Source organism: Leptonotus elevatus, chromosome 1, assembly GCF_054856555.1.
Source record: "Leptonotus elevatus isolate MCC_2025b chromosome 1, RoL_Lele_1.0, whole genome shotgun sequence".
Lineage (NCBI taxonomy): Eukaryota > Metazoa > Chordata > Actinopteri > Syngnathiformes > Syngnathidae > Leptonotus > Leptonotus elevatus.
The window spans coordinates 51,551,589-51,573,311 of NC_141239.1; the positions used below are offsets into that span (position 1 = coordinate 51,551,589).

At 41.5% G+C, this 21,723-nt stretch overlaps 30 non-coding genes across 30 annotated transcripts; all 30 read left to right on the forward strand.

Annotated features, from left to right (window-relative positions):
- Positions 1 to 425: 425 nt before the first annotated feature.
- On the forward strand, positions 426 to 538 carry trnal-caa (transfer RNA leucine (anticodon CAA)). The gene is made up of 2 exons: positions 426 to 463; positions 493 to 538. It is a non-coding gene; the product is annotated as a tRNA-Leu (tRNA).
- A 382-nt stretch (positions 539 to 920) lies between these two features.
- Positions 921 to 1,002, forward strand: trnas-uga (transfer RNA serine (anticodon UGA)). Its single transcript has one exon. It is a non-coding gene; the product is annotated as a tRNA-Ser (tRNA).
- Positions 1,003 to 1,322: 320 nt separating this feature from the next.
- On the forward strand, positions 1,323 to 1,402 carry trnas-aga (transfer RNA serine (anticodon AGA)). The gene has a single exon. It is a non-coding gene; the product is annotated as a tRNA-Ser (tRNA).
- A 559-nt stretch (positions 1,403 to 1,961) lies between these two features.
- trnal-caa (transfer RNA leucine (anticodon CAA)) lies at positions 1,962 to 2,074 on the forward strand. Its single transcript has 2 exons — positions 1,962 to 1,999; positions 2,029 to 2,074. It is a non-coding gene; the product is annotated as a tRNA-Leu (tRNA).
- Positions 2,075 to 2,455: 381 nt separating this feature from the next.
- On the forward strand, positions 2,456 to 2,537 carry trnas-uga (transfer RNA serine (anticodon UGA)). The gene has a single exon. It is a non-coding gene; the product is annotated as a tRNA-Ser (tRNA).
- Positions 2,538 to 2,857: 320 nt separating this feature from the next.
- trnas-aga (transfer RNA serine (anticodon AGA)) lies at positions 2,858 to 2,939 on the forward strand. Its single transcript has one exon. It is a non-coding gene; the product is annotated as a tRNA-Ser (tRNA).
- Positions 2,940 to 3,498: 559 nt separating this feature from the next.
- trnal-caa (transfer RNA leucine (anticodon CAA)) lies at positions 3,499 to 3,611 on the forward strand. The gene is made up of 2 exons: positions 3,499 to 3,536; positions 3,566 to 3,611. It is a non-coding gene; the product is annotated as a tRNA-Leu (tRNA).
- Positions 3,612 to 3,991: 380 nt separating this feature from the next.
- On the forward strand, positions 3,992 to 4,073 carry trnas-uga (transfer RNA serine (anticodon UGA)). The gene has a single exon. It is a non-coding gene; the product is annotated as a tRNA-Ser (tRNA).
- Positions 4,074 to 4,393: 320 nt separating this feature from the next.
- trnas-aga (transfer RNA serine (anticodon AGA)) lies at positions 4,394 to 4,475 on the forward strand. The gene has a single exon. It is a non-coding gene; the product is annotated as a tRNA-Ser (tRNA).
- A 559-nt stretch (positions 4,476 to 5,034) lies between these two features.
- trnal-caa (transfer RNA leucine (anticodon CAA)) lies at positions 5,035 to 5,147 on the forward strand. Its single transcript has 2 exons — positions 5,035 to 5,072; positions 5,102 to 5,147. It is a non-coding gene; the product is annotated as a tRNA-Leu (tRNA).
- A 382-nt stretch (positions 5,148 to 5,529) lies between these two features.
- On the forward strand, positions 5,530 to 5,611 carry trnas-uga (transfer RNA serine (anticodon UGA)). The gene has a single exon. It is a non-coding gene; the product is annotated as a tRNA-Ser (tRNA).
- Positions 5,612 to 5,931: 320 nt separating this feature from the next.
- trnas-aga (transfer RNA serine (anticodon AGA)) lies at positions 5,932 to 6,013 on the forward strand. The gene has a single exon. It is a non-coding gene; the product is annotated as a tRNA-Ser (tRNA).
- A 559-nt stretch (positions 6,014 to 6,572) lies between these two features.
- trnal-caa (transfer RNA leucine (anticodon CAA)) lies at positions 6,573 to 6,685 on the forward strand. Its single transcript has 2 exons — positions 6,573 to 6,610; positions 6,640 to 6,685. It is a non-coding gene; the product is annotated as a tRNA-Leu (tRNA).
- A 382-nt stretch (positions 6,686 to 7,067) lies between these two features.
- Positions 7,068 to 7,149, forward strand: trnas-uga (transfer RNA serine (anticodon UGA)). The gene has a single exon. It is a non-coding gene; the product is annotated as a tRNA-Ser (tRNA).
- A 320-nt stretch (positions 7,150 to 7,469) lies between these two features.
- On the forward strand, positions 7,470 to 7,551 carry trnas-aga (transfer RNA serine (anticodon AGA)). Its single transcript has one exon. It is a non-coding gene; the product is annotated as a tRNA-Ser (tRNA).
- Positions 7,552 to 8,110: 559 nt separating this feature from the next.
- On the forward strand, positions 8,111 to 8,223 carry trnal-caa (transfer RNA leucine (anticodon CAA)). Its single transcript has 2 exons — positions 8,111 to 8,148; positions 8,178 to 8,223. It is a non-coding gene; the product is annotated as a tRNA-Leu (tRNA).
- A 382-nt stretch (positions 8,224 to 8,605) lies between these two features.
- Positions 8,606 to 8,687, forward strand: trnas-uga (transfer RNA serine (anticodon UGA)). Its single transcript has one exon. It is a non-coding gene; the product is annotated as a tRNA-Ser (tRNA).
- Positions 8,688 to 9,007: 320 nt separating this feature from the next.
- Positions 9,008 to 9,087, forward strand: trnas-aga (transfer RNA serine (anticodon AGA)). Its single transcript has one exon. It is a non-coding gene; the product is annotated as a tRNA-Ser (tRNA).
- A 559-nt stretch (positions 9,088 to 9,646) lies between these two features.
- Positions 9,647 to 9,759, forward strand: trnal-caa (transfer RNA leucine (anticodon CAA)). The gene is made up of 2 exons: positions 9,647 to 9,684; positions 9,714 to 9,759. It is a non-coding gene; the product is annotated as a tRNA-Leu (tRNA).
- Positions 9,760 to 10,140: 381 nt separating this feature from the next.
- On the forward strand, positions 10,141 to 10,222 carry trnas-uga (transfer RNA serine (anticodon UGA)). The gene has a single exon. It is a non-coding gene; the product is annotated as a tRNA-Ser (tRNA).
- A 320-nt stretch (positions 10,223 to 10,542) lies between these two features.
- trnas-aga (transfer RNA serine (anticodon AGA)) lies at positions 10,543 to 10,624 on the forward strand. Its single transcript has one exon. It is a non-coding gene; the product is annotated as a tRNA-Ser (tRNA).
- A 559-nt stretch (positions 10,625 to 11,183) lies between these two features.
- Positions 11,184 to 11,296, forward strand: trnal-caa (transfer RNA leucine (anticodon CAA)). Its single transcript has 2 exons — positions 11,184 to 11,221; positions 11,251 to 11,296. It is a non-coding gene; the product is annotated as a tRNA-Leu (tRNA).
- A 380-nt stretch (positions 11,297 to 11,676) lies between these two features.
- Positions 11,677 to 11,758, forward strand: trnas-uga (transfer RNA serine (anticodon UGA)). Its single transcript has one exon. It is a non-coding gene; the product is annotated as a tRNA-Ser (tRNA).
- A 320-nt stretch (positions 11,759 to 12,078) lies between these two features.
- trnas-aga (transfer RNA serine (anticodon AGA)) lies at positions 12,079 to 12,160 on the forward strand. Its single transcript has one exon. It is a non-coding gene; the product is annotated as a tRNA-Ser (tRNA).
- A 559-nt stretch (positions 12,161 to 12,719) lies between these two features.
- trnal-caa (transfer RNA leucine (anticodon CAA)) lies at positions 12,720 to 12,832 on the forward strand. The gene is made up of 2 exons: positions 12,720 to 12,757; positions 12,787 to 12,832. It is a non-coding gene; the product is annotated as a tRNA-Leu (tRNA).
- A 382-nt stretch (positions 12,833 to 13,214) lies between these two features.
- Positions 13,215 to 13,296, forward strand: trnas-uga (transfer RNA serine (anticodon UGA)). The gene has a single exon. It is a non-coding gene; the product is annotated as a tRNA-Ser (tRNA).
- Positions 13,297 to 13,616: 320 nt separating this feature from the next.
- trnas-aga (transfer RNA serine (anticodon AGA)) lies at positions 13,617 to 13,698 on the forward strand. Its single transcript has one exon. It is a non-coding gene; the product is annotated as a tRNA-Ser (tRNA).
- A 559-nt stretch (positions 13,699 to 14,257) lies between these two features.
- trnal-caa (transfer RNA leucine (anticodon CAA)) lies at positions 14,258 to 14,370 on the forward strand. The gene is made up of 2 exons: positions 14,258 to 14,295; positions 14,325 to 14,370. It is a non-coding gene; the product is annotated as a tRNA-Leu (tRNA).
- A 381-nt stretch (positions 14,371 to 14,751) lies between these two features.
- trnas-uga (transfer RNA serine (anticodon UGA)) lies at positions 14,752 to 14,833 on the forward strand. The gene has a single exon. It is a non-coding gene; the product is annotated as a tRNA-Ser (tRNA).
- A 320-nt stretch (positions 14,834 to 15,153) lies between these two features.
- On the forward strand, positions 15,154 to 15,235 carry trnas-aga (transfer RNA serine (anticodon AGA)). Its single transcript has one exon. It is a non-coding gene; the product is annotated as a tRNA-Ser (tRNA).
- The last annotated feature ends 6,488 nt before the right edge of the window (positions 15,236 to 21,723 follow it).

Sequence of the window (21,723 nt, forward strand, 5' to 3'; positions counted from 1 at the left end):
TGTTTGCGACGTGTGGCCTGGCATTGGTGTTAACGCTAAGTTCTTAAGTGCCAAGTGTTCTCAGGTGCTCGACAAAGTGTACTTCCTTCCACTGTGTATTGGGAATTTTGGTCTCCCAAGAAAGGTATAGGTTCGAGTTAAAGTCTTGTCAATTCATTTTAACATGAGTATGGGCTCAGCAGTACTTAACTGACCAGATTATTGCATTTTAGCTTTCCAAGAAATACAGATTGTTACAATTCAGCATAGACTAGTACTCTTGGGCACCTGACAAAAGATGACTCCTTCCACAACAAATTGGGATTTCTGCCTCCAAATGAAGGCATTGGGTTCAAAAAGCATAGCTGAAAAGTATTTTAGGATGCATTTTGGCTAAGACCAGACTGTTGTAGGTTTGGTTTCCCATGACTTTCATGTTCTTGAAGGTCAGGATGGCCGAGTGGTCTAAGGCGCCAGACTCAAGATATGCGTCTTTCCTCAGTGGTTTGGGCTTTCTGGTCTCTAAATAGAGGCGTGGGTTCAAATCCCACTCCTGACAAGGTATTTTCAACATGTCATTTTTTTTATTCGGCTCTGGACACTTGTCCTACAGACGAGAATGCAGGTTTTACAGTAATCATTGGATTGTATGGTCATCATGTTGTAAGCATTGAAATTAGCTGCTTGTTCCGAAAACCTGATTCTGTAAAGACTAGTAGACGCAATAAGTGGATTTATAATGACCCCAACAAGCCCCTTCTCACCAAAGTCAGCGCGAGCCCTACCATCGAATTACTTTTTAAGTAGATGGTGATTGTGACATGCATGGAACAGAATGACAGCCAATCAAGAAGCCAACTGAAGCTCATACTATTCACGAAATTTAGAGGGACAAACACTGGTGTTAACCCTAATGTTAGCATTAAATGCTAAAGTTATATGTTGTCGTGGCCGAGTGGTTAAGGCGATGGACTTGAAATACATTGGGGTCTCTCTGCGTAGGTTCAAATCCTGCCGACAACGCAATTACTTTCTGGAATTTTGCTCTCTATATTCTCTTGGCTTCAATTGCGTCAAAATGAATAGTGATGTCAAGGTGTGACTGGGTCCTTAGCAATTTGGCACTTCTGATCAAATTGTGTTCTGTGTTCAAACCCCACTCTTAACCAAGTACTGTTAAAAGTGTGTCTGTTGACTTGATTTCTCAGAATTTACTAAGAGACTAGACTTAAAGATCTGAGACCATCTGTACGCTGCAAGAGGTGCTGTTTCCTTTGGAACTCTTCCCTATAACGGATCTATTCAGCAAGCACTAGTCTTAATATTAAAGCTACATGGGCAAGGTTGTCGTGGCCGAGTGGTTAAGGCGATGGACTAGAAATCCATTGGGGTCCCCTCGTAGGTTCGAATCCTGCCGACAACGAGTGTGTCTTCTGTTATTTAGCTCTCTGTCTAGTCTATTTTGTTAAAGTATGCGAGCATTGCTATGGGGTATATGCCACGGAGGAGACGGGACTTCCGACTTCTGTGTGTCTCAGAGGTGCTGTTTCCGGTTGCTGTTTGCGACGTGTGGCCTGGCATTGGTGTTAACGCTAAGTTCTTAAGTGCCAAGTGTTCTCAGGTGCTCGACAAGGTCTACTTCCTTCCACTGTGTATTGGGAATTTTGGTCTCCCAAGAAAGGTATAGGTTCGAGTTAAAGTCTTGTCAATTCATTTTAACATGAGTATGGGCTCAGCAGTACTTAACTGACCAGATTATTGCATTTTAGCTTCCCAAGAAATACAGATTGTTACAATTCAGCATAGACTAGTACTCTTGGGCACCTGACAAAAGATGACTCCTTCCACAGCAAATTGGGATTTCTGCCTCCAAATGAAGGCATTGGGTTCAAAAAGCATAGCTGAAAAATATTTTAGGATGCATTTTGGCTAAGACCAGACTGTTGTAGGTTTGGTTTCCCATGACTTTTATGTTCTTGCAGGTCAGGATGGCCGAGTGGTCTAAGGCGCCAGACTCAAGATATGCGTCTTTCCTCAGTGGTTTGGGCTTTCTGGTCTCTAAATAGAGGCGTGGGTTCAAATCCCACTCCTGACAAGGTATTTTCAACATGTCATTTTTTTTATTCGGCTCTGGACACTTGTCCTACAGACGAGAATGCAGGTTTTACAGTAATCATTGGATTGTATGGTCATCATGTTGTAAGCATTGAAATTAGCTGCTTGTTCCGAAAACCTGATTCTGTAAAGACTAGTAGACGCAATAAGTGGATTTATAATGACCCCAACAAGCCCCTTCTCACCAAAGTCAGCGCGAGCCCTACCATCGAATTACTTTTTAAGTAGATGGTGATTGTGACATGCATGGAACAGAATGACAGCCAATCAAGAAGCCAACTGAAGCTCATACTATTCACGAAATTTAGAGGGACAAACACTGGTGTTAACCCTAATGTTAGCATTAAATGCTAAGCTATATGTTGTCGTGGCCGAGTGGTTAAGGCGATGGACTTGAAATCCATTGGGGTCTCCCTGCGTAGGTTCAAATCCTGCCGACAACGCAATTACTTTCTGGAATTTTGCTCTCTATATTCTCTTGGCTTCACTTGCGTCAAAATGAATAGTGATGTCAAGGTGTGACTGGGTCCTTAGCAATTTGGCACTTCTGATCAAATTGTGTTCTGTGTTCAAACCCCACTCTTAACCAAGTACTGTTAAAAGTGTGTCTGTTGACTTGATTTCTCAGAATTTACTAAGAGACTAGACTTAAAGATCTGAGACCATCTGTACGCTGCAAGAGGTGCTGTTTCCTTTGGAACTCTTCCCTATAACGGATCTATTCAGCAAGCACTAGTCTTAATATTAAAGCTACATGGGCAAGGTTGTCGTGGCCGAGTGGTTAAGGCGATGGACTAGAAATCCATTGGGGTCTCCCCTCGTAGGTTCGAATCCTGCCGACAACGAGTGTGTCTTCTGTTATTTAGCTCTCTGTCTAGTCTATTTTGTTGAAGTATGCGAGCATTGCTATGGAGTATATGCCACGGAGGAGACGGGACTTCCGACTTCTGTGTGTCTCAGAGGTGCTGTTTCCGGTTGCTGTTTGCGACGTGTGGCCTGGCATTGGTGTTAACGCTAAGTTCTTAAGTGCCAAGTGTTCTCAGGTGCTCGACAAGGTGTACTTCCTTCCACTGTGTATTGGGAATTTTGGTCTCCCAAGAAAGGTATAGGTTCGAGTTAAAGTCTTGTCAATTCATTTGAACATGAGTATGGGCTCAGCAGTACTTAACTGACCAGATTATTGCATTTTAGCTTCCCAAGAAATACAGATTGTTACAATTCAGCATAGACTAGTACTCTTGGGCACCTGACAAAAGATGACTCCTTCCACAGCAAATTGGGATTTCTGCCTCCAAATGAAGGCATTGGGTTCAAAAAGCATAGCTGAAAAGTATTTTAGGATGCATTTTGGCTAAGACCAGACTGTTGTAGGTTTGGTTTCCCATGACTTTTATGTTCTTGCAGGTCAGGATGGCCGAGTGGTCTAAGGCGCCAGACTCAAGATATGCGTCTTTCCTCAGTGGTTTGGGCTTTCTGGTCTCTAAATAGAGGCGTGGGTTCAAATCCCACTCCTGACAAGGTATTTTCAACATGTCATTTTTTTATTCGGCTCTGGACACTTGTCCTACAGACGAGAATGCAGGTTTTACAGTAATCATTGGATTGTATGGTCATCATGTTGTAAGCATTGAAATTAGCTGCTTGTTCCGAAAACCTGATTCTGTAAAGACTAGTAGACGCAATAAGTGGATTTATAATGACCCCAGCAAGCCCCTTCTGACCAAAGTCAGCGCGAGCCCTACCATCGAATTACTTTTTAAGTAGATGGTGATTGTGACATGCATGGAACAGAATGACAGCCAATCAAGAAGCCAACTGAAGCTCATACTATTCACGAAATTTAGAGGTACAAACACTGGTGTTAACCCTAATGTTAGCATTAAATGCTAAGCTATATGTTGTCGTGGCCGAGTGGTTAAGGCGATGGACTTGAAATCCATTGGGGTCTCCCTGCGTAGGTTCAAATCCTGCCGACAACGCAATTACTTTCTGGAATTTTGCTCTCTATATTCTCTTGGCTTTACTTGCGTCAAAATGAATAGTGATGTCAAGGTGTGACTGGGTCCTTAGCAATTTGGCACTTCTGATCAAATTGTATTCTGTGTTCAAACCCCACTCTTAACCAAGTACTGTTAAAAGTGTGTCTGTTGACTTGATTTCTCAGAATTTACTAAGAGACTAGACTTAAAGATCTGAGACCATCTGTACGCTGCAAGAGGTGCTATTTCCTTTGGAACTCTTCCCTATAACGGATCTATTCAGCAAGCACTAGTCTTAATATTAAAGCTACATGGGCAAGGTTGTCGTGGCCGAGTGGTTAAGGCGATGGACTAGAAATCCATTGGGGTCTCCCCTCGTAGGTTCGAATCCTGCCGACAACGAGTGTGTCTTCTGTTATTTAACTCTCTGTCTAGTCTATTTTGTTAAAGTATGCGAGCATTGCTATGGGGTATATGCCACGGAGGAGACGGGACTTCCGACTTCTGTGTGTCTCAGAGGTGCTGTTTCCGGTTGCTGTTTGCGACGTGTGGCCTGGCATTGGTGTTAACGCTAAGTTCTTAAGTGCCAAGTGTTCTCAGGTGCTCGACAAGGTCTACTTCCTTCCACTGTGTATTGGGAATTTTGGTCTCCCAAGAAAGGTATAGGTTCGAGTTAAAGTCTTGTCAATTCATTTTAACATGAGTATGGGCTCAGCAGTACTTAACTGACCAGATTATTGCATTTTAGCTTCCCAAGAAATACAGATTGTTACAATTCAGCATAGACTAGTACTCTTGGGCACCTGACAAAAGATGACTCCTTCCACAGCAAATTGGGATTTCTGCCTCCAAATGAAGGCATTGGGTTCAAAAAGCATAGCTGAAAAGTATTTTAGGATGCATTTTGGCTAAGACCAGACTGTTGTAGGTTTGGTTTCCCATGACTTTTATGTTCTTGCAGGTCAGGATGGCCGAGTGGTCTAAGGCGCCAGACTCAAGATATGCGTCTTTCCTCAGTGGTTTGGGCTTTCTGGTCTCTAAATAGAGGCGTGGGTTCAAATCCCACTCCTGACAAGGTATTTTCAACAAGTCATTTTTTTTATTCGGCTCTGGACACTTGTCCTACAGACGAGAATGCAGGTTTTACAGTAATCATTGGATTGTATGGTCATCATGTTGTAAGCATTGAAATTAGCTGCTTGTTCCGAAAACCTGATTCTGTAAAGACTAGTAGACGCAATAAGTGGATTTATAATGACCCCAACAAGCCCCTTCTGACCAAAGTCAGCGCGAGCCCTACCATCGAATTACTTTTTAAGTAGATGGTGATTGTGACATGCATGGAACAGAATGACAGCCAATCAAGAAGCCAACTGAAGCTCATACTATTCACGAAATTTAGAGGGACAAACACTGGTGTTAACCCTAATGTTAGCATTAAATGCTAAAGTTATATGTTGTCGTGGCCGAGTGGTTAAGGCGATGGACTTGAAATCCATTGGGGTCTCCCTGCGTAGGTTCAAATCCTGCCGACAACGCAATTACTTTCTGGAATTTTGCTCTCTATATTCTCTTGGCTTCACTTGCGTCAAAATGAATAGTGATGTCAAGGTGTGACTGGGTCCTTAGCAATTTGGCACTTCTGATCAAATTGTATTCTGTGTTCAAACCCCACTCTTAACCAAGTACTGTTAAAAGTGTGTCTGTTGACTTGATTTCTCAGAATTTACTAAGAGACTAGACTTAAAGATCTGAGACCATCTGTACGCTGCAAGAGGTGCTGTTTCCTTTGGAACTCTTCCCTATAACGGATCTATTCAGCAAGCACTAGTCTTAATATTAAAGCTACATGGGCAAGGTTGTCGTGGCCGAGTGGTTAAGGCGATGGACTAGAAATCCATTGGGGTCTCCCCTCGTAGGTTCGAATCCTGCCGACAACGAGTGTGTCTTCTGTTATTTAACTCTCTGTCTAGTCTATTTTGTTAAAGTATGCGAGCATTGCTATGGGGTATATGCCACGGAGGAGACGGGACTTCCGACTTCTGTGTGTCTCAGAGGTGCTGTTTCCGGTTGCTGTTTGCGACGTGTGGCCTGGCATTGGTGTTAACGCTAAGTTCTTAAGTGCCAAGTGTTCTCAGGTGCTCGACAAGGTGTACTTCCTTCCACTGTGTATTGGGAATTTTGGTCTCCCAAGAAAGGTATAGGTTCGAGTTAAAGTCTTGTCAATTCATTTTAACATGAGTATGGGCTCAGCAGTACTTAACTGACCAGATTATTGCATTTTAGCTTTCCAAGAAATACAGATTGTTACAATTCAGCATAGACTAGTACTCTTGGGCACCTGACAAAAGATGACTCCTTCCACAGCAAATTGGGATTTCTGCCTCCAAATGAAGGCATTGGGTTCAAAAAGCATAGCTGAAAAGTATTTTAGGATGCATTTTGGCTAAGACCAGACTGTTGTAGGTTTGGTTTCCCATGACTTTCATGTTCTTGAAGGTCAGGATGGCCGAGTGGTCTAAGGCGCCAGACTCAAGATATGCGTCTTTCCTCAGTGGTTTGGGCTTTCTGGTCTCTAAATAGAGGCGTGGGTTCAAATCCCACTCCTGACAAGGTATTTTCAACATGTCATTTTTTTTATTCGGCTCTGGACACTTGTCCTACAGACGAGAATGCAGGTTTTACAGTAATCATTGGATTGTATGGTCATCATGTTGTAAGCATTGAAATTAGCTGCTTGTTCCGAAAACCTGATTCTGTAAAGACTAGTAGACGCAATAAGTGGATTTATAATGACCCCAACAAGCCCCTTCTCACCAAAGTCAGCGCGAGCCCTACCATCGAATTACTTTTTAAGTAGATGGTGATTGTGACATGCATGGAACAGAATGACAGCCAATCAAGAAGCCAACTGAAGCTCATACTATTCACGAAATTTAGAGGGACAAACACTGGTGTTAACCCTAATGTTAGCATTAAATGCTAAAGTTATATGTTGTCGTGGCCGAGTGGTTAAGGCGATGGACTTGAAATACATTGGGGTCTCCCTGCGTAGGTTCAAATCCTGCCGACAACGCAATTACTTTCTGGAATTTTGCTCTCTATATTCTCTTGGCTTCAATTGCGTCAAAATGAATAGTGATGTCAAGGTGTGACTGGGTCTTTAGCAATTTGGCACTTCTGATCAAATTGTATTCTGTGTTCAAACCCCACTCTTAACCAAGTACTGTTAAAAGTGTGTCTGTTGACTTGATTTCTCAGAATTTACTAAGAGACTAGACTTAAAGATCTGAGACCATCTGTACGCTGCAAGAGGTGCTGTTTCCTTTGGAACTCTTCCCTATAACGGATCTATTCAGCAAGCACTAGTCTTAATATTAAAGCTATATGGGCAAGGTTGTCGTGGCCGAGTGGTTAAGGCGATGGACTAGAAATCCATTGGGGTCTCCCCTCATAGGTTCGAATCCTGCCGACAACGAGTGTGTCTTCTGTTATTTAGCTCTCTGTCTTGTCTATTGTGTTAAAGTATGCGAGCATTGCAATGGGGTATATGCCACGGAGGAGAAGAGACTTCCAACTTCTGTGTGTCTCAGAGGTGCTGTTTCCGGTTGCTGTTTGCGACGTGTGGCCTGGCATTGGTGTTAACGCTAAGTTCTTAAGTGCCAAGTGTTCTCAGGTGCTCGACAAAGTGTACTTCCTTCCACTGTGTATTGGGAATTTTGGTCTCCCAAGAAAGGTATAGGTTCGAGTTAAAGTCTTGTCAATTCATTTTAACATGAGTATGGGCTCAGCAGTACTTAACTGACCAGATTATTGCATTTTAGCTTTCCAAGAAATACAGATTGTTACAATTCAGCATAGACTAGTACTCTTGGGCACCTGACAAAAGATGACTCCTTCCACAGCAAATTGGGATTTCTGCCTCCAAATGAAGGCATTGGGTTCAAAAAGCATAGCTGAAAAGTATTTTAGGATGCATTTTGGCTAAGACCAGACTGTTGTAGGTTTGGTTTCCCATGACTTTCATGTTCTTGAAGGTCAGGATGGCCGAGTGGTCTAAGGCGCCAGACTCAAGATATGCGTCTTTCCTCAGTGGTTTGGGCTTTCTGGTCTCTAAATAGAGGCGTGGGTTCAAATCCCACTCCTGACAAGGTATTTTCAACATGTCATTTTTTTTATTCGGCTCTGGACACTTGTCCTACAGACGAGAATGCAGGTTTTACAGTAATCATTGGATTGTATGGTCATCATGTTGTAAGCATTGAAATTAGCTGCTTGTTCCGAAAACCTGATTCTGTAAAGACTAGTAGACGCAATAAGTGGATTTATAATGACCCCAACAAGCCCCTTCTCACCAAAGTCAGCGCGAGCCCTACCATCGAATTACTTTTTAAGTAGATGGTGATTGTGACATGCATGGAACAGAATGACAGCCAATCAAGAAGCCAACTGAAGCTCATACTATTCACGAAATTTAGAGGGACAAACACTGGTGTTAACCCTAATGTTAGCATTAAATGCTAAAGTTATATGTTGTCGTGGCCGAGTGGTTAAGGCGATGGACTTGAAATACATTGGGGTCTCCCTGCGTAGGTTCAAATCCTGCCGACAACGCAATTACTTTCTGGAATTTTGCTCTCTATATTCTCTTGGCTTCAATTGCGTCAAAATGAATAGTGATGTCAAGGTGTGACTGGGTCCTTAGCAATTTGGCACTTCTGATCAAATTGTGTTCTGTGTTCAAACCCCACTCTTAACCAAGTACTGTTAAAAGTGTGTCTGTTGACTTGATTTCTCAGAATTTACTAAGAGACTAGACTTAAAGATCTGAGACCATCTGTACGCTGCAAGAGGTGCTGTTTCCTTTGGAACTCTTCCCTATAACGGATCTATTCAGCAAGCACTAGTCTTAATATTAAAGCTACATGGGCAAGGTTGTCGTGGCCGAGTGGTTAAGGCGATGGACTAGAAATCCATTGGGGTCCCCTCGTAGGTTCGAATCCTGCCGACAACGAGTGTGTCTTCTGTTATTTAGCTCTCTGTCTAGTCTATTTTGTTAAAGTATGCGAGCATTGCTATGGGGTATATGCCACGGAGGAGACGGGACTTCCGACTTCTGTGTGTCTCAGAGGTGCTGTTTCCGGTTGCTGTTTGCGACGTGTGGCCTGGCATTGGTGTTAACGCTAAGTTCTTAAGTGCCAAGTGTTCTCAGGTGCTCGACAAGGTGTACTTCCTTCCACTGTGTATTGGGAATTTTGGTCTCCCAAGAAAGGTATAGGTTCGAGTTAAAGTCTTGTCAATTCATTTTAACATGAGTATGGGCTCAGCAGTACTTAACTGACCAGATTATTGCATTTTAGCTTTCCAAGAAATACAGATTGTTACAATTCAGCATAGACTAGTACTCTTGGGCACCTGACAAAAGATGACTCCTTCCACAGCAAATTGGGATTTCTGCCTCCAAATGAAGGCATTGGGTTCAAAAAGCATAGCTGAAAAATATTTTAGGATGCATTTTGGCTAAGACCAGACTGTTGTAGGTTTGGTTTCCCATGACTTTTATGTTCTTGCAGGTCAGGATGGCCGAGTGGTCTAAGGCGCCAGACTCAAGATATGCGTCTTTCCTCAGTGGTTTGGGCTTTCTGGTCTCTAAATAGAGGCGTGGGTTCAAATCCCACTCCTGACAAGGTATTTTCAACATGTCATTTTTTTTATTCGGCTCTGGACACTTGTCCTACAGACGAGAATGCAGGTTTTACAGTAATCATTGGATTGTATGGTCATCATGTTGTAAGCATTGAAATTAGCTGCTTGTTCCGAAAACCTGATTCTGTAAAGACTAGTAGACGCAATAAGTGGATTTATAATGACCCCAACAAGCCCCTTCTCACCAAAGTCAGCGCGAGCCCTACCATCGAATTACTTTTTAAGTAGATGGTGATTGTGACATGCATGGAACAGAATGACAGCCAATCAAGAAGCCAACTGAAGCTCATACTATTCACGAAATTTAGAGGGACAAACACTGGTGTTAACCCTAATGTTAGCATTAAATGCTAAGCTATATGTTGTCGTGGCCGAGTGGTTAAGGCGATGGACTTGAAATCCATTGGGGTCTCCCTGCGTAGGTTCAAATCCTGCCGACAACGCAATTACTTTCTGGAATTTTGCTCTCTATATTCTCTTGGCTTCACTTGCGTCAAAATGAATAGTGATGTCAAGGTGTGACTGGGTCCTTAGCAATTTGGCACTTCTGATCAAATTGTGTTCTGTGTTCAAACCCCACTCTTAACCAAGTACTGTTAAAAGTGTGTCTGTTGACTTGATTTCTCAGAATTTACTAAGAGACTAGACTTAAAGATCTGAGACCATCTGTACGCTGCAAGAGGTGCTGTTTCCTTTGGAACTCTTCCCTATAACGGATCTATTCAGCAAGCACTAGTCTTAATATTAAAGCTACATGGGCAAGGTTGTCGTGGCCGAGTGGTTAAGGCGATGGACTAGAAATCCATTGGGGTCTCCCCTCGTAGGTTCGAATCCTGCCGACAACGAGTGTGTCTTCTGTTATTTAGCTCTCTGTCTAGTCTATTTTGTTGAAGTATGCGAGCATTGCTATGGAGTATATGCCACGGAGGAGACGGGACTTCCGACTTCTGTGTGTCTCAGAGGTGCTGTTTCCGGTTGCTGTTTGCGACGTGTGGCCTGGCATTGGTGTTAACGCTAAGTTCTTAAGTGCCAAGTGTTCTCAGGTGCTCGACAAGGTGTACTTCCTTCCACTGTGTATTGGGAATTTTGGTCTCCCAAGAAAGGTATAGGTTCGAGTTAAAGTCTTGTCAATTCATTTGAACATGAGTATGGGCTCAGCAGTACTTAACTGACCAGATTATTGCATTTTAGCTTCCCAAGAAATACAGATTGTTACAATTCAGCATAGACTAGTACTCTTGGGCACCTGACAAAAGATGACTCCTTCCACAGCAAATTGGGATTTCTGCCTCCAAATGAAGGCATTGGGTTCAAAAAGCATAGCTGAAAAGTATTTTAGGATGCATTTTGGCTAAGACCAGACTGTTGTAGGTTTGGTTTCCCATGACTTTTATGTTCTTGCAGGTCAGGATGGCCGAGTGGTCTAAGGCGCCAGACTCAAGATATGCGTCTTTCCTCAGTGGTTTGGGCTTTCTGGTCTCTAAATAGAGGCGTGGGTTCAAATCCCACTCCTGACAAGGTATTTTCAACATGTCATTTTTTTATTCGGCTCTGGACACTTGTCCTACAGACGAGAATGCAGGTTTTACAGTAATCATTGGATTGTATGGTCATCATGTTGTAAGCATTGAAATTAGCTGCTTGTTCCGAAAACCTGATTCTGTAAAGACTAGTAGACGCAATAAGTGGATTTATAATGACCCCAGCAAGCCCCTTCTCACCAAAGTCAGCGCGAGCCCTACCATCGAATTACTTTTTAAGTAGATGGTGATTGTGACATGCATGGAACAGAATGACAGCCAATCAAGAAGCCAACTGAAGCTCATACTATTCACGAAATTTAGAGGTACAAACACTGGTGTTAACCCTAATGTTAGCATTAAATGCTAAGCTATATGTTGTCGTGGCCGAGTGGTTAAGGCGATGGACTTGAAATCCATTGGGGTCTCCCTGCGTAGGTTCAAATCCTGCCGACAACGCAATTACTTTCTGGAATTTTGCTCTCTATATTCTCTTGGCTTCACTTGCGTCAAAATGAATAGTGATGTCAAGGTGTGACTGAGTCCTTAGCAATTTGGCACTTCTGATAAAATTGTGTTCTGTGTTCAAACCCCACTCTTAACCAAGTACTGTTAAAAGTGTGTCTGTTGACTTGATTTCTCAGAATTTACTAAGAGACTAGACTTAAAGATCTGAGACCATCTGTACGCTGCAAGAGGTGCTGTTTCCTTTGGAACTCTTCCCTATAACGGATCTATTCAGCAAGCGCTAGTATTAATATTAAAGATACATGGGCAAGGTTGTCGTGGCCGAGTGGTTAAGGCGATGGACTAGAAATCCATTGGGGTCTCCCCTTGTAGGTTCGAATCCTGCCGACAACGAGTTTGTCTTCTGTTATTTAGCTCTCTGTCTAGTCTATTTTGTTAAAGTATGCGAGCATTGCTATGGGGTATATGCCACGGAGGAGACGGGACTTCCGACTTCTGTGTGTCTCAGAGGTGCTGTTTCCGGTTGCTGTTTGCGACGTGTGGCCTGGCATTGGTGTTAACGCTAAGTTCTTAAGTGCCAAGTGTTCTCAGGTGCTCGACAAGGTGTACTTCCTTCCACTGTGTATTGGGAATTTTGGTCTCCCAAGAAAGGTATAGGTTCGAGTTAAAGTCTTGTCAATTCATTTTAACATGAGTATGGGCTCAGCAGTACTTAACTGACCAGATTATTGCATTTTAGCTTCCCAAGAAATACAGATTGTTACAATTCAGCATAGACTAGTACTCTTGGGCACCTGACAAAAGATGACTCCTTCCACAGCAAATTGGGATTTCTGCCTCCAAATGAAGGCATTGGGTTCAAAAAGCATAGCTGAAAAATATTTTAGGATGCATTTTGGCTAAGACCAGACTGTTGTAGGTTTGGTTTCCCATGACTTTTATGTTCTTGCAGGTCAGGATGGCCGAGTGGTCTAAGGCGCCAGACTCAAGATATGCGTCTTTCCTCAGTGGTTTGGGCTTTCTGGTCTCTAAATAGAGGCGTGGGTTCAAATCCCACTCCTGACAAGGTATTTTCAACATGTCATTTTTTTTATTCGGCTCTGGACACTTGTCCTACAGACGAGAATGCAGGTTTTACAGTAATCATTGGATTGTATGGTCATCATGTTGTAAGCATTGAAATTAGCTGCTTGTTCCGAAAACCTGATTCTGTAAAGACTAGTAGACGCAATAAGTGGATTTATAATGACCCCAACAAGCCCCTTCTCACCAAAGTCAGCGCGAGCCCTACCATCGAATTACTTTTTAAGTAGATGGTGATTGTGACATGCATGGAACAGAATGACAGCCAATCAAGAAGCCAACTGAAGCTCATACTATTCACGAACTTTAGAGGGACAAACACTGGTGTTAACCCTAATGTTAGCATTAAATGCTAAAGTTATATGTTGTCGTGGCCGAGTGGTTAAGGCGATGGACTTGAAATCCATTGGGGTCTCCCTGCGTAGGTTCAAATCCTGCCGACAACGCAATTACTTTCTGGAATTTTGCTCTCTATATTCTCTTGGCTTCACTTGCGTCAAAATGAATAGTGATGTCAAGGTGTGACTGGGTCCTTAGCAATTTGGCACTTCTGATCAAATTGTATTCTGTGTTCAAACCCCACTCTTAACCAAGTACTGTTAAAAGTGTGTCTGTTGACTTGATTTCTCAGAATTTACTAAGAGACTAGACTTAAAGATCTGAGACCATCTGTACGCTGCAAGAGGTGCTGTTTCCTTTGGAACTCTTCCCTATAACGGATCTATTCAGCAAGCACTAGTCTTAATATTAAAGCTACATGGGCAAGGTTGTCGTGGCCGAGTGGTTAAGGCGATGGACTAGAAATCCATTGGGGTCTCTCCTCATAGGTTCGAATCCTGCCGACAACGAGTGTGTCTTCTGTTATTTAGCTCTCTGTCTAGTCTATTTTGTTAAAGTATGCGAGCATTGCTATGGGGTATATGCCACGGAGGAGACGGGACTTCCGACTTCTGTGTGTCTCAGAGGTGCTGTTTCCGGTTGCTGTTTGCGACGTGTGGCCTGGCATTGGTGTTAACGCTAAGTTCTTAAGTGCCAAGTGTTCTCAGGTGCTCGACAAGGTGTACTTCCTTCCACTGTGTATTGGGAATTTTGGTCTCCCAAGAAAGGTATAGGTTCGAGTTAAAGTCTTGTCAATTCATTTTAACATGAGTATGGGCTCAGCAGTACTTAACTGACCAGATTATTGCATTTTAGCTTTCCAAGAAATACAGATTGTTACAATTCAGCATAGACTAGTACTCTTGGGCACCTGACAAAAGATGACTCCTTCCACAGCAAATTGGGATTTCTGCCTCCAAATGAAGGCATTGGGTTCAAAAAGCATAGCTGAAAAGTATTTTAGGATGCATTTTGGCTAAGACCAGACTGTTGTAGGTTTGGTTTCCCATGACTTTCATGTTCTTGAAGGTCAGGATGGCCGAGTGGTCTAAGGCGCCAGACTCAAGATATGCGTCTTTCCTCAGTGGTTTGGGCTTTCTGGTCTCTAAATAGAGGCGTGGGTTCAAATCCCACTCCTGACAAGGTATTTTCAACATGTCATTTTTTTTATTCGGCTCTGGACACTTGTCCTACAGACGAGAATGCAGGTTTTACAGTAATCATTGGATTGTATGGTCATCATGTTGTAAGCATTGAAATTAGCTGCTTGTTCCGAAAACCTGATTCTGTAAAGACTAGTAGACGCAATAAGTGGATTTATAATGACCCCAACAAGCCCCTTCTCACCAAAGTCAGCGCGAGCCCTACCATGGAATTACTTTTTAAGTAGATGGTGATTGTGACATGCATGGAACAGAATGACAGCCAATCAAGAAGCCAACTGAAGCTCATACTATTCACGAAATTTAGAGGGACAAACACTGGTGTTAACCCTAATATTAGCATTAAATGCTAAGCTATATGTTGTCGTGGCCGAGTGGTTAAGGCGATGGACTTGAAATCCATTGGGGTCTCCCTGCGTAGGTTCAAATCCTGCCGACAACGCAATTACTTTCTGGGATTTTGCTCTCTATATTCTCTTGGCTTCACTTGCGTCAAAATGAATAGTGATGTCAAGGTGTGACTGGGTCCTTAGCAATTTGGCACTTCTGATCAAATTGTGTTCTGTGTTCAAACCCCACTCTTAACCAAGTACTGTTAAAAGTGTGTCTGTTGACTTGATTTCTCAGAATTTACTAAGAGACTAGACTTAAAGATCTGAGACCATCTGTACGCTGCAAGAGGTGCTGTTTCCTTTGGAACTCTTCCCTATAACGGATCTATTCAGCAAGCACTAGTCTTAATATTAAAGCTACATGGGCAAGGTTGTCGTGGCCGAGTGGTTAAGGCGATGGACTAGAAATCCATTGGGGTCTCCCTTCGTAGGTTCGAATCCTGCCGACAACGAGTGTGTCTTCTGTTATTTAGCTCTCTGTCTAGTCTATTTTGTTAAAGTATGCGAGCATTGCTATGGGGTATATGCCCCGGAGGAGACGGGACTTCCGACTTCTGTGTGTCGCAGAGGTGCTGTTTCCGGTTGCTGTTTGCGACGTGTGGCCTGGCATTGGTGTTAACGCTAAGTTCTTATGTGCCAAGTGTTCTCAGGTGCTCGACAAGGTGTACTTCCTGCCACTGTGTATTGGGAATTTTGGTCTCCCAAGAAAGGTATAGGTTCGAGTTAAAGTCTTGTCAATTCATTTTAACATGAGTATGGGCTCAGCAGTACTTAACTGACCAGATTATTGCATTTTAGCTTCCCAAGAAATACAGATTGTTACAATTCAGCATAGACTAGTCCTCTTGGGCACCTGACAAAAGATGACTCCTTCCACAGCAAATTGGGATTTCTGCCTCCAAATGAAGGCATTGGGTTCAAAAAGCATAGCTGAAAAGTATTTTAGGATGCACACCTCAAAGTTGTTTAGCGCCAGTAAAAATGATACAGACCCCCTCAGGCCATGACAAAGGTTTCATGAATCTAGCTGTAAGTCAATGTTTCATCAGCAGATTTATGAAAATATGAATTGAAGGTTCAAATCCTATTTAGTGTTACTTTAAATTTAGGACATTGTGTCATGACATGGCAAGCCTAAAAAGGAGAATGTACTCACTTTAGCCAACCATGCCTAATGGTGTCAAGTGAACGAAAGCATGCTTCAAATGACTTCAAATTAACTCATTCACTACTAGCCCAGTAAAAATTAATCTTTGACGTCTATAACCGTCTATGGCAGTGAATGTGTTAATTGACTGTCCATTAGTCTAGGGTGAACCCCGCCTTTCGCACCAAGTCAGCTGTGATGGGCTCCAGCCCTTCAGTGATCTTCAACGGGGTAAGCAGTATTAAAAAAATAGAGAGTTGACAGGATGGACAAAATAGTAAAAATTAGGCGTAGCTTGAAACCTGTGACATGGAGATTTAATAGATGGTGATTAGTTGGTCTAATTGACTAAAATCCAGGTTTGTTTGATGCTTCCTGTCTGCGGTCAACCACGGGTAGGAGTTATGATGCTGTGAAGTCAGCCTTCGGGCCTCCTCTTAGTTGTACAGTATCTCGAGGCCTTCTACCATAAATAGCAAGGCAGAAGAGAGTGAGGAGATGGCTTTGTGGGTGGGAAGAGCAAGTTACTGAAACTACTTCTAATCCCCCTCTTTATCTCCTCTTCTTCCTCCATCCAGTAGTTTTAAATCCTTTCACCACGGTTTCAGTCCTTGCACCCTTTTGTTTGCAATCTCATTCATCCCGTGTTTAATCTGGAGCTCCCCAACCATCTAAAGTGCCTTTTTGAAGGCGTTCAGCCACTGATGTATCTGTACAGTCTGAAATACTCTGTCTGGAATGTGCCATGCGAATGTGTTTTAGTGCCAGGGGAAAGGAAAAACTGCAAGTTATCACAGAGTAATATAAACATCTTTAGTGTTGCTTATGTTCATGCCTTCCAAATTAGGCTTTTGAAAAATACAGACTTGTAAACATCAGTGGCTAAGTAGCATAGTGTGATTACAAATACAACTGCCATCATCGTTTTACTTCATATACTCCAACTAATAAAGTAGCAAGACTTCTTTTCCTCAAACACGCTCTTATTACCCACCAGTCACGCTCTGTGTGATACTATTCAACACATTTAAAGTAGCCACAAGTAGCCAATTAGATGTGACGTCAGGTGGCGTCTGAGCCAACGTCAACAATAAATCCCACTGCACAGTAACTATCAGACTGTAGTCTGTTATTTTTAGTCTGAGGGATTCCTTTTTCACAAGACATTACTTCTCAGTCGGCAGAGCCTCTCGCTTCTCCCATCATGCCCAAATAAAGGGTCCATTCCACAAGTGCGCTGCCTCTTCTCTTCTTGTTCTATCTGAAATGTTTATAGGACTCTCACTTGGTGTGTGTGTGTGTGTGTGTGTGTGTGTGTGTGTGTGTGTGTGTGTGTGGGTGTGTGTGTGTGTGTGTGTGAGCGTGCGTGCGTGTGTGTGTGCGTATTTGTGTCTATGAGTCATGAGCACATAAAGTACATGAGTGAATAACATATGATCCTCAACCTTTTTTATTCAGTCTTTTTTTACACCTCTTATTCAAATCAACTGTGACGTGTGGTTCTGTCTCATCTGACTCTGGATGATGGGGGTACATACTCGACAGACTCCCTTTCACTCAAAGGGCTGATTTTGACAGAAAAGACACCATTCCAATTCACTTTACAGGTGCATGTGTGGTAATCTTCTGGTTCTCAATCTAATAAAGTCTTATAAATTGACAGTATTGTTAAAATATTCACAATCGCAAAAGTTTGATTCTTGAACAGATTATTTATATTTCTGACCAGCGCCTCACAATAGTTCGTGTTCCACCTAAGTGGCTCAATTGTAAATGTTTTTGGACTGCTGGAAGATAGGAAGTTGGTGTTACCGCAAGACATACCTGTTGGGAAATGAATGAATGAATATTATTCCTCTCCACTGAGATCACTAGTATTAGCAAACAGTTTATACTTTCTTAAGAGAGCTTTGACAAGATTAAAGCTTTTGGGTGTTGAATTTTGTTGTATCTTAATCTAATTATTAACTCAAAATTCTGTAGCACTCCACGAGTGCTCATGAGGCAAACCAGTTACTATTCATACTTCAAATCATTTATTTTTTGTTACTGTATTTCTGCTTCCTCACATGACTGAAGTAGAGAATGACTGTTCTCCAAACATAAGTTTAACAATAGAAAATCATGTCAAGTTTTGGAATTATGTTGTCTAAAAAGGTATATACCTAAATATTGGTCTAATATAAAGTAGATATTTGTGTTGCTCTGGCTCCGGCTTCCTCCAATATTCTAAAAAAAACCATGCATGCTTAGTTAAATGAAGACATTTGCATCAGTATGAACATAAGTTGGTTGGTTGTTTCATTCAATATGTGCCTGGTGATTGTCTGGCGACCTGTCCAAGGTGTAGCCCACCCCAAAGTCGACTGCTATAGGCTCCAGCTTATCCATGACATCATCTACAGTGGAAAAGTAGTGGAGAAAATATATATTTCGTCTTCCTCGTAAAATAATTGCCCAAGTCATTTTTTTTGCTTAAATCATCTCATGATGCAAATAGTTCAATTTTATTCTTTGTCCTGAAAAATCTGGGGAAAAAAGAATTATTTTGAGAAGACGTCGATATAAATATAAATATATTAATAACAAATATTAGCATTGAAAATGATGGAAATAATTTTGAAAATATTATTGAGCAACATTACAATTGAATTACATTGTTTTGTTTTAACTGTTTTTTTTTTTGTTTACCTTGTACCTAGATACCCTTTCAGGCCCCGTCCACACGAAAGCCAGTTTCAATGTATCCTCACAAGTTTCTTACCGTTTAGGCCGTTCATCCATTTGATGGCACGGTTTCAGAGCTTGAAACCGATCACTTTTTAAACCGGGCTCCAGAGTGGAAAGATTTCAAAACGCGGTCCGTACGCGTCTGTCTGGACACCATATGCAGGATACTCCTCCAGTGATGACGTTAATGCTCAAACTGATCAACTTTGTTTGCATATAATCAATCATTTAGAATTTGAGTTCTGCAACATGTTCCAAAAAAGCTGGGACAGCTGGCAAAAAAGACTGACAAAGTTGAGGAATGCTCATCAAACATCTGTTAGGAACATTCCACATGTGAACATGCTAATTGGGAACAGGTGGGTGCCATGATTGGGCATAAAAGGAGCTTCCCAGAATTGCTCAGTCATTCAAAAGCAGAGATAGGGTGAGGTTCACCTCTTTGTGATTTTATCGTCTATGGTCTATAATATCATCAAAAGGTTCAGAGAATGAGAAATCACTGCACATAAGCGGCAAGGCTGAAAACCAACATTAAATGCCTGTGACCTTCGATCCCTCATGTGGCACTGCATCAAAAACTGACATCAATGTGTTAAGAATATCACCACATAGAACCAATGTCAGAAAATAAAGTTTGGCGTTCGTGACATCAGTAAGTGCAATTTTAAACTCTAAAAAAAACATTTACCAACAACATCCAGAAATGTCACCAGCTTCTCTGAAAAAGTGTTGTGTGGTCTGATTTCAAATTGTTTTTGGAAATTGTGGACGTCATGTCCTCCGGGCCCAAAAGGAAAAGAACCATCTGGACTGTTATGGACGCAAAGTTCAAAAGCCAGCATCTTTGATGTTATGGGGCTGTGTTAGTGCTAATAATGGTATGAGTAACTTACATATCTGTGAAGGCACCATTAATGCTAAAAGGTACATACAGGTTTTGAAAAAACATATGCTACCATCCAAGCAACATATTTTTCATGGACGCCCCTGATTATTTCAGCAAGACAATGCAAAACCACAACAGCGTGGCGTCGTAGTAAAAGAGTGCAGACAAGACTGGCCTGCCTGCAGTCCAGACCTGTCTCCTATTGAAAATGTGTGGCGCATTATGAAACGTAAAGTACATCGACAACAGAGACCTTGGACTGTTGAACAGCTGAACCTGTATATCAAGCAAGAATGGGAAAAGCTAAACTTAGCTAAAGCTTCAAAAAATTGTGTGCTCAGTTGCCAAATGTTTATTGAATGTTGCTACTGTAATTATCTGTTGTCATTCAGCATTACATGATTACATGCTGATCCATCAGCTGCTGGACATTGCTGCGAGAAATTGTTAATTGTCTTTCAGTGACAAGACAAATCTGTTTTAAGAGAACAGTGAAACTTAACAGGTTAGTGAAAGACTGCCACTGTACTGTATATCATCTGAGGACAATCTTTGTGTGCGTGTGTGTGTGTGCACTCTTATTTTTCTATGTACCATCTCTCCATTCTGTTACCCCTCTCTCCATTGGATTAGAATGTCGCCCATGTGTCTGCTAGTGACACAAACAAAAGCATGAGGGTGAATCATGTTCCCTCCGGGGAGCCACCTACTCTGTCGCTCTGCTCCACAGACCCCCTGAATCTGCTGCATTCCTTCCCCTGTCATCCGCCTGCGTGTGTGTCTGTGTGCGTGTGACACAGCGAGATAGAGAGAGAGAAAATTGGTGAGTGAGCTTACTGGGTGTAAAAGAGGAAACATAACGTAATTGAGTGATGTCAGCCTCTGCCTGGTCACTTCTACGTAAAATCATACGCATGAGGCATACCGCATTGCAGAGTGCAGAAATATGAAGACATTTGTCAGGACTGACATTTTTTTATATTAAGTAATGGCAATATTTTTTTAAAATAAAAAAATCTTCATTTATTGACATTTATTATTTATTAAATATAGTCAAGTCACCATATGAAAAACTATTTACTGTACACATTTCATTCTAATGTCTTGAGAAAGATAAGATCCTGGTCATGTCATGTGGTGTGGTTTTTGTTTGTTTGTTAGTTTTTTAGATGGAGGAAATAGTTTGGTTAAATAACATTATATATGATGAAGAGGAAGATGTAGTTTTTCAAATAAAGCTATTCAATATTTTATATTAATTAGGGGTGTCAGGCAATTAAAATGTTTAATTGTAATTAATCACATGATTTCAATAGTTAGCTCATGATTAATCGCAAATTGTATCTCTGTTCTAAATGTACAAGTTTTTTTAGGTTTTCATACTCTTATCATAAAAGTGGAAAACATGTAAAATTGGCTGCATCTTTTAGTCATTGATCTAGTAATTTCATAATAATTCATCAAATTGAGTTAAAATTAAAAAGATGTACTGTACTGTAAAAAACGAGTGTGAGATTGATTTGTGTTGAGGTAATTTTTCTGCCGCTAGATGGCATAATTGTATTTGTAAGCGCAGTGCATTTTTCTTTTCATATTAAGAGCTCTCTAATCTTTAACATAATGTAACTTGTGAAATTCTGCAATTTTTTTAAATTGTGGAATACAACTTGACCCCAGTCTCCACAAATATATGCATTGTGATTTAAATTATTACTGCTGAATTTTGACGTATTAGTATTATTTTGACAAATTAGTAGCATTAAAGGAACTTTAACACACTCATTTTGACACCCATATATATATATATATATCCTATAATATTCTAAAGATCATTAGATTATCAAATAATAGTTAGAATAATGGGCATGCATGTGAGTATTCAGATGATCATAATATAAGTTTAAAGTCAACGGATTAACCAAGATTTGGAAAGGCAAAAATACATATTACTGCAACAGGCCTCTCATCCAGATCTGGGAAAGGTTCCAAAACAAAACAAACAAACAAATGCACCTGTATGCTTCATTTTCTCAATATCATAGTGCCAACTATATATATTTTTTTACTGTTGAACTTTGGAACAACCAAGACACTTCCCAGATGTGATCATGGACAAAATAAGAGCCTCTGGGGGAATGGTGACCAAAAAATGGATGATCTTGTGTGTACAGAGA